This window comes from Sapajus apella, unplaced genomic scaffold, assembly GCF_009761245.1.
Source record: "Sapajus apella isolate SASKATOON/1434 unplaced genomic scaffold, GSC_monkey_1.0 scaffold4, whole genome shotgun sequence".
NCBI classification, from domain to species: domain Eukaryota; kingdom Metazoa; phylum Chordata; class Mammalia; order Primates; family Cebidae; genus Sapajus; species Sapajus apella.
The window spans coordinates 31,831,233-31,841,239 of NW_022436944.1; the positions used below are offsets into that span (position 1 = coordinate 31,831,233).

The 10,007-nt window shown below is 40.5% G+C and overlaps 1 non-coding gene across 1 annotated transcript; it reads left to right on the top strand.

Annotated features, from left to right (window-relative positions):
- The first annotated feature begins 8,437 nt into the window (after positions 1-8,437).
- Positions 8,438-8,597, top strand: LOC116545048. Its single transcript, XR_004266165.1, has one exon. It is a non-coding gene; the product is annotated as a U1 spliceosomal RNA (small nuclear RNA).
- Positions 8,598-10,007: the final 1,410 nt, after the last annotated feature.

The window sequence follows — 10,007 nt, forward strand, 5'->3', positions numbered from 1 at the left end:
CAAAAGTACAAAATGAGGTTCACTAGGCTATACTCAAGGTGATAACAGGACTGTGTTCTTTTCTGGAAGCTCTATGGAAGAATTAGTTTTTGTATTTTTTACAACTTCTAGAGGCTGCCTGCATTCCTTGGATTGTGGCCCCCATACATCTTCCTAGCCACCAACGGCCAGTGGAGTCCTTCTCATACCACATCACTTTGATACTCTTCTGCTTCCCTCTTCCACACTTGGGTCCCTGTGATTACATGAGGCCCAACTAGATAATCCAGGATAATCTCCATATTTTAAGGTCAGCTGATTAATTCCATTTGCTACCTCAATTTCCCACTGGCACCTTAATTTCCCTTTGACATGCAAAATAACTACAGATTGCAGGGATTATTAGGACACAGACATTTTTGGAGGGCTGTCTGGCACTCACATGAGATAAACTGCATGTCGTTATGATGTATTAAGCTTGTTCTTTATTAATAGATTGAATTTGCTAATATTTTATTAATGACTTCTGCATTTGTGTTCATGAAGAATATTTGTCCATAAATTTCTTTTTTAATAATGTCTTTGTCAGCTTTTGATACCATGGTTTTGCCAGCCTAATAGAAGAACTTGAAAAGAATTCTTTCTCTTCTACTTTCTACATGAATTTAGGTATGGTTGCTACTATTTCTGTTTGTGTGTTTGTTTTTAAATAGCTTTATTGGGATGTAAATTTTAGATCATAAAATTCACTCTGTATAAGTCCACATTTCAATAATTTTTATAAATTCTTAGAGTTGTGCAGCCATCACTACAATCCAGTTTTAGAACATTTAAGTTACCTCAAAAAGCTTCCACATACCCACAGCCCCAGGCAACCACTACTTTATAGATTTGCCTTCCTGACTTTATATAAATGGATTCATACAATACATAATCTTTTGGCTTCTTTTACTTAGCATTTTTCTTTTTTTGAGATGGAGTTTCATTCTGTCACCCAGGCTGGAGGTCAACAGCGCGATCTCAGCTCACTGCAACCTCCGCCTCCAAGTTCAAGCAATTCTTCTGCCTCAGCCTCCCCAGTAGCTGGGATTATAGGAACCCACCATCATGCCCAGCTAATTTGTGTATTTTTGTAGAGATGAGGCCTCACCATGTTAGCCAGGTTGGTCTAGAACTCTTGACTTCAGGTGATCTGTCCATCTTGGCCTCCCAAAGTGCTGGGATTATAGGCATGAGCCACCGCGCCCGGCCTTTAGCATGTTTTTGAGTTTTGCCCATGTTGCAGCATGCATGAGTATGTCATTTCTTTGTATTGCTATATAGTATTCTTCGCATGGATATACCATTTTTTATTCATTTACCAGTTGATAGACATTTACATTTTGGCTATTACGAGTAATGCTGCTATGGAATTCAAATTATGTCTTTATATCAACATATATATATATATATATGGATATATAGTCTCATTTCTAGGTAACTAGCAGTAGATTTGCTGTGTTGAATATATAAAGAACTCTTATCCTTTCAAAAGAAAATAAACAACCCAATTAAAAACTGCACAGAAGTTTTGAATTTCACCAAAGAAAATATATGAATGGCTAATAAGCACATGAAAAGGTGTTCAACATCTTCAGTCATTAGGGAAATGCAAATTAATACCACAATGAGTTATCAGTACACAACCACTAGAATGGCTATAATCTAAATGACTAATTACTATCATGCATTGGTGAGGATGTGGTTAAACCGAAAATCCTCAAACGCTGCTGATGAGAATGTAAAATAGCTTAGCCACTTTTGAAAACAGCTTGGTATTTTTAAAAGTTAAACATAAACCCAGCAATTCAGCATATTATTCCCAGGAAAGTGTAAAAACCAACTCTGTATAAGCCAACCCTACTCCAAGGACAACATATGATTTACCTTGCAAGGTACTCATTTAATGATTGCAAATTTTATGTACGGTGTTGCCTTATATATTATACTTCTTCTAATACATGAAATCACACTGTGTTGTCTGTGAATGTGTACACACACAAAAATATGATTGTCAAGTGTCAACACTATCACCAGGATAGCAGTTGTTTCTGATAAAGAAATGGTGTGGAAGCCGGGTACAGTGGCTCACGCCTGTAATCTAGCACTTTGGGAGGCCAAGGCAGGTGGATCACTTGAGGTCAGGAGTTCAAGACCAGCCTAGCCAACATGATGAAACCATATTTCTACTAACAATATAAAAACTGGCCAGGTGTCAAACTAAAGAGCTTTTCCACAGCAAAAGAAACTATCATCAGAGTGAACAGGCAACCTATAGAATGTGAGAACATTTTTGCAATCTACCCATCTGACAAAGGTCTAATATCCAGAATCTACAAGGAACTTAAATTTACAAGAAAAAAACAACCCCATCAAAAACTGGGCAAAGAATATGAACAGAGACTTCTCAAAAGAAGACATTCATACAGCCAACAAACATATGGAAAAAAGCTCGGCCAGGCGCGGTGGCTCATGCCTGTAATCCCAGCACTTTGGGAGGCCAAGGCGGGTGGATCACAAGGTCAAGAGATCGAGACCATCCTGGTCAACATGGTGAAGCCCCGTCTCTACCAAAAAATACAAAAATTAGCTGGGCATGACACATGCCTGTAGTCCCAGCTACTCAGGAATCTGAGGCAGGAGAATTGCTTGAACCCAGCAGGTGGAAGTTACAGTGAGCCAGGATCACGCCACTGCACTCCAGCCTGGCACCTGGTGACCGCGAAACTCTGTCTCCAAAGAAAAGAAAAAAGAAAAAAAAAAAAAAAAGCTCAACATCATTAATCATTAGAGAACTGCAAATCAAATCCATAATGAGGGCCCGGGCCAGTGGCTCACACCTGTTAATCCCAGGAGTTTGGGAAACCAAGGCACCTGAGGTCAGGAGTTTGAGACCAGCCTGGTTAACATGGCAAAACCCTATCCCTACTAAAAATACAAAAATTAGCCAGGCATGGTGGTGCATGCCTGTAGGTCCAGCTACTCAGGAGGCTGAGGCAGGAGAATCACTTGAACCCAGGCGGCAGAGGTTGCAGTTACCTGATATCATACCACTGAACTCCAGCCTGGGTGACAGAGCAAGACTCTTGTCTCAAAAACAAAAATAACAAAAAAAGTATTAAAAAGTCAAGAAACAATAGATGCTGGCAAGGCTGTGGGAAAATAGGAATGCTTTTACACTGTTGTTAGGAATGTAAATTAATTCGACTATTGTGGAAGACAGCATGGTGATTCTGTAAGGATCTAGAACCAGAAATACCATTTGACCTAGCAATCCCATTACTAGGTATATACTCAAAAGAATATAAATCATTCTACTATAAAGACACATGCACACATATGTTTATTGCAGCGCTATTTACAATAGTAAAGACGTGAAACCCACCCAAATGGCATCAACGGTAGACTGGACAAAAAAAATGTGGCATATATATCTTATGAAATACTATGCAGCCATAAAAAGGAATCAGATTATGTTCTTTGCAGGGACATGGATAAAGCTGGAGGCTATTATCCTCAGCAAACTAACACAGGAACAGAAAATCAAACACCCCATGTTCTCACTTATAAGCGGGAGTTCAACAATGAGACCACATGGACACAGGGAAGGGAGCAACACATACTGAGGTCTGTCAGGGGATGGGGAGCAAGAGAGGGGAGAGCATTAGGACAAATAGCTAATGTATTTGGGGCTTAAAACCTAGATGACAGGTTGATAGGTGCAGCAGACCACCATGGCACACGTATGTCTGTGTAATAAACCTGCACATTCTGCACGTGTATTCCAGAACTCAAAATAAAAAAAAAAAAAAGGTTAAAAATAAAAAATTAGCCAGGGGCATACGTGTAGTCCCAACTCCTCAGGTAGGCTGAGGCATGAGAATTGCTTGAACTTGGGATGCAGAGATTGCAGTGAGCCAATATTCCAGACTCCATCTCAAAAAAAAAAAAAAAAAAAAAGTGGATTAGAAAAGGCCATAGAAAAGTTTTTGTAAGCTTTTCTTCCATACAGATGTGAAGCATATATGATGAAAGGTTGACATTTGTTAAATCCAAGAGAAAAAAACCATCCATGCTACTGTTTTTAAACAAGAAGCTTTGCCTAACCCAGGGTCACAATTTTCTCCTATGGTTTTTGTGATTTTTTTTTTTTCCTAGAAGTTTTTTGGCTTTGATTCTTTATAGATGTCAGTCTATTGCAAAATGAGCCCCATTCTGGTTGAAGGGACACATGATGGGTGGCCAGTTTCTGTGGTTCCAGTCTTGTTTGGAGCCCTGCAGGTAAGGGGAGATGACTCTCCTCCTACTGGCCACCACTTCCTTTCCTGGGAGTCTTACCTACAGCAATGCACCATGGCCCCAGGTCATCTTTATCACCCCAACACTAGTGTGGGCAGAGGTTACAAACTTTACTGTTCAGCCTGAACAGTGTTGTTTTTTGTTTGGTTTGTTGAAGTTAATTGGTGCTAACATTTAAAAACCAGGAAAACCGAATTAAAAATCCGACCAGCCAGTTTTTCCTGGGAAGCCTGTGAACACAGAGAGCCAAGTTTTAGTTCCTCCCTTTGGATGTGCTGGCTTTCCAAGTCACCCCACATGTGCCCCTCTATTGTCTCCCAGACCCCGAGGCCAGGGTCAGCTTCCTGCCCGGATGCCTTCCTACAGCTGCCCTCTTGGGCGGCTGATGTTATATGCAGAGTCCCATCTACAGCTTTTTTTATTGTCTTACTGTTCAGCATCTCACCTGGCCTTGTGATAGCCTTGACAAATTAGGATCATAGTCCACATTCTGCATATGAAGAAACTGCCCAAGGGCGCGCAGCTGCTAAGTGGCAAGCTGGCTTTGAGGCCCTACCTCTTTGCTCTCAGTCTCATCTCACTGGGCCTCATTGCCCTAGGCACTGGGGCTGCCTTCAAGCATCGGTGATGCAAATTGCTAAGGGCACAGGTGTGTTACTAGTCCTGCCGTGTGCACCTGTCAGAGGTTCTTGGAGCAGAAAGGGAGCTGGCATCTGTGCCTTCTGTGCTGGCATCTTCAGGGAATAGCAGGAGCTCAGTCTTCTAAGATAAGGGGTTTGCTTGATTAATGTTTGATGAATGGATTAATAAATGGATAAACTGTCATTCTGAGCAGCCCATGTATGTTTAAGCATTAATCAAAATAAATTTTAACTACGAAACATTTTAGTGGAAGCATAAAGGAAGAGGAGGAAGGGCTGGCCTACAATGTCCCAGAAACCGTACCAGGGCCTCGCCACCAAGGCACTTTCATCTAGTGGTGCAACATTCAAGAGAAGACTTCCTGTGAAAAGCACAAATGACAGTATTTACCCCTGCAGCGTAAACTGGAGAGAATTTAAAGGGATCTATATGTAAAATTCATTGCATTTCTCTGCAGTATATCATTATCATAATGAAAATAAAATGCAAGTATTAAGAAATATTGAATTTATATGAAACTTCTAATATAATCTTTGCAAAAATATCTGAAAATCCTACGGCCTGGCACAGTGACTTAAGCCTGTAATCCTAGCAATTTGGGCGGCCTAGGGTGGATTGCTTGAGCCCAGGAGTTTGAGACCAGCCTGGGCAACATAGGGAAACTTCATCTCTACAAAAAATTTAAAAATTAGCTGGATGTGGTGGGAGGTGCCTGTAATCCCAGTTACTCGGCAGGCTAAGGTGGGAGGATTGCTTGAGGACAGGAGGCTGAAGCTGCAGTGAGCCATGATTATGCCACTGCACTCCAGCCTGGGCAAGAGAGTGAGACCCTGTGAAAGAAAGAAAGAAGAAAGAAGAAAAAAAAGAAAAGAAGGAAGGAAGGAAGAAAGGAAGGAAGGAAGGAAGGAGGGAAGGAGGGAAGGAAGGAAGGAAGGGAGGAGATAGAAAGAAAGAAAGAAAGAAAGAAAGAAAGAAAGAAAGAAAGAAAGAAAGAGAAGGAAAGAGGAAGGAAGGAAGGAAGGAAGAGAGAGAGAGAAAGAAAGAGAGGAAGGAAGGAAGGAAGCAAGGAAGGAAGGAAGGAAGAAAGAGAGAGAAAGAAAGAAAGAAAGAAAGAAAGAAAGAAAGAAAGAAAGAAAGAAAGAAAGAAAAGAAAGAAAGAAAGAGAAAGAAAGAAAAGAAAAGAAAGAAAGCAAAGAAAGAAATGGTAGAGAGAAAGAAAGAGGGAGGGAGGGAGGGAGGGAGAGAAAGAGAGAGAGGGAGAGGGGAGAGGGGAGGGGAAAGGGGAAGCAGGAAGAGAAGGAGGGAGGAAGCAGGGGAGAGAGGAAGGAAGGAAAAGAAGGGAAGGAAGGAAGGGAGAAAAGGAGGGAGGGAGAGAGGAAGGGAAAGAAAGAAAATCTTGAGTTTTCTAGCATGAAAATTCCTGATATTTTTAGTAACAATCTTTAAATTCTTCATAATCCGTATTGATGAGAAGCTTTGCCAAAATATTGTTAATTTTCTTTACAATATTTATTTGAAACTTACAACAGTACAGATTGCATATAAAGACTCTAATTGAGATTCCCCTTCTTTCATTGACAAATTGTTAAAATTTTTAGCTGCCAATAGTGGCAGTTCACACCTGTAATCACAGCACTTTGGTAGGCTGAAGTTGGTTGATTACTTGAAGCCCGAAGTTCAAAACCAACCTGAGCAACATGGCAAAACCTCATCTCTACAAAAAATACAAAAAATTAGCCAGGTGTGGTGGGACATGCCTGAAGTCCCAGCTGCTCAGGGGGCTGAGGTGGATCACTTGAGCCCAGGAGGTGGAGGTTGCAGTGAGCCATGATCGTACCACTGAACTCCAGCCTGGGTGACAGAATGGGACTCTATCATACATACACACACACACACACACACACACACACACACACACACACACAAATTCGTAGCAATATGATGAATAAATTTTAAATCTAATCAGATATTTTTAGATCCAGTGTTAAAAAATAATGAGAAACGCTTATTTGGAGAATTATATTTCTTGTTGGAGCAGGCACCCTGTAGCTGGCTTGGCAAGACAGGCAGCAGAGTATGCCAGCAGTAGACAGACATAATTGTCTGACATATCACTAGATAATACTTTTGGCCTTGTTTGTAGTGTTTAAGTTTAGGTCAAGGATCCAAAATGCATCTTGAGATTTCAGAAAGATTCAGAACCTGTTGGATTGTTTTGTAAAGACAGATTTGGGACTGCTCTCTAGTGTTGTGCCCACCTGAACTCTGCCTGGTCTCTTGCAGAAGTCCCTCCTCCATCTCTCTTCTCACCCTAGTCCTAAGGGACTGCACTTTGGCAGTGAGCAATTATCTTGGAGCACACAGAGCACCAGCTCCTCCAGTAGTGCCACAGGCCCTTTGTCCACAGAGGAGCATACTCTACAACTCTGCAGAGAAAATGTCTGAGTAGTCCAGCTTCTCACTGGTCATATGCAGTCAGCCCACGAGGCTGCATGTCAAGCACTGGGCTTGTGACCTACAGAGACGGTAGTGTGCTTGGTCTTCCTCCAAGAAGCCCCAGGAGAGGAGCACCCCCCATCACAGGCTTGACCTCACTGCCCCAAATGCTGAGGGCTTCCAAAACCTCAGGGCCTAACTATAACAGAGGTAGAACGCTCTGATCTGTCAGATACAGAAAAATAGTTCTCCAAAATTCCAAAAAGTATGTCATGAATAAAAAAATTAATATTACCTTCTTTAGGTAAGTTAATTTATTATCTCAGCCCATTTAAAGACTAAGCTCTTATTTAGCCAGAATAGCCAAAGCAATCCTAAGCAAAAAGAACAAAGCAGAGGCATTGCACTACCCAACTTCAAACTATAATACAAGGCTACCGTAACCAAAACAGCAGGCAGGGTAAGGGTACAAAAACAGATACATAGACTAATGGAACAGAATACAAAACTCAGAAATAAGGCCACATGCCTACAGCCATCTGATTTTCTACAAAGTCAACAAAAATAAACCATGGGAAAAGGACTTCCTATTCAACAAATGGTGCAGGGATAGCTGGCTAACCATATGCAGAAGATTCAAACTGGACCCTTACGTTTTACCACATACAAAAATTAACTCAAGATGGATTAAAGAGTTAAATGTAAAATCTCAAATTATAAGAGTCCTAGAAGAAAGGCTAGGAAATACCATTCTGGACATCAGCCTAGGCAAAAAATTTATGACTAAGTCCCCAAAAGCAATTGCAACAAAAACAGAAATTGACAAGTGGGACCTAATTAAACTAAAGAGCTTCTGCACAGCAAAAGAAACTATCAACAGAGTGAACAAAATGGGAGAACATATTCTTATACTATATATACAATCTGACAAAGGTTTAATATCCGGAATCTACAAAAAACTTAAATAACTCAACAAGAAAAAACAACCCCATTAAAAAGTGGGCAAAAGAGATGAACAGACACTTCTCAAAAGAAGACATATATACTTACGTGGCAGAGAAGATACCATAATCACGAAGGTGGTTCTCCCAGGGTGAAGCTTATCCATTGCACTCCAGATGTGCTGACCCCTGCGATTTCCCCAAATGTGGGAAACTCAACTGCATAATTTGTAGTAGTGGGGGACTGCGTTTGCACTCTAAAAAAAAAAAAAAAAGAAGGAGACGACATATAAGCAGCCAACAAGCATATGAAAAAATGCTCAACATCACTAATCATCAGAGAAATGCAAATCAAAACCACAATGAGATACCATCTCACACCAGTCAGAATGGCTATCAAAAAGTCAAAAAAACAACAGATGCTGGTGAGGTTGCAGGGAAAAGGGAATGCTTTAGACACTGTTGGTTGGAATGTAAATTAGATCAGCCACTGTGGAAAACAGTTTGGAGATTTCTCAAAGAACTTAACTGCCATTTGATCCAGCAATTGCGTTACTGGGTATATATACAAAAGAAAATAAGTAATTCTACCAAAAAGACACGTGAACTCCTATGTTCAGCATTACACCATTCACAATAGCAAAGACACAGAATCAACCTAAGCGTCCATCAATGGTGGATTGGATAAAGCAAATGTGGTACATATACACCATGGAATACTACACAGCCATAAAAAAGAATGAAATAATTGTCCTTTGCAGCAACATGGATGCAGCGAAGGGCCATTATCTTAAGCAAGATAAGGCAGGAACAGAAAAACAAATACTGTATGTTCTCTCTTACAAGTGAGAGCTAGACATTGGGTAGTAATGGACATAAAGATAGCAACAAGAGACACTGGGGACTACTACAAAGAGGAAGAAGGGAGGGGAGGAAGGGTTGAAAAACTACCTATTGGGTACTATGCTCAGTACCTGGGTGATGGGATCATTCATACTCCAAATCTCAGCATCATGCAGTGTACCCATGTAACAAACATGTATATGTACCCCCTGAATTTAATATAAAAGTTGAAATTATTTATTTAAAAAAGACTAAGTTCTTAGAGTAATGATTGACATTAAGCATGAGTACTGCCCCTTGTAAATAAGTGAATGTTCACAGGGAACCAACATGACCAGGCATGAGACAAAACATAAGTAAGCCTCTAAACTCTTAACCTGGAGTCCACAGACACTCCCCAAGGGATCCAAAGATAAAATTTAGAGCTTCATGAACTTGGATGGGAAAAACTGACATCCTTATTTTCAATAACCTCTGACTGAAATGTGCTTTTCTTTCATTATGAGCATAGGCCACAGTGCTAGCATTACCTGTAGTTTTATTCCAAAAGAAATCACAGATAGTGTCATAGCTCATTACAATTGTCGTGGACATCTTAAAACATCACTTTCATGTGTCCCCACTTCAAAAGCATGGTAGGTGATAGACCTGTCCTGGCACTCAGTCTTGTTATTTAATAAGTTAACAAAGAAGTCCATAACAAATCTGTTTTTCCTTTGGTTTTCATAACTGAATGATAATTTATTTTCCTTTTAATGCTTTGAATCTTATTTTATGCACTTAGTCATTATTCAAAGGGATCCATAGGTTTCCCAACTCTGCCAGAGG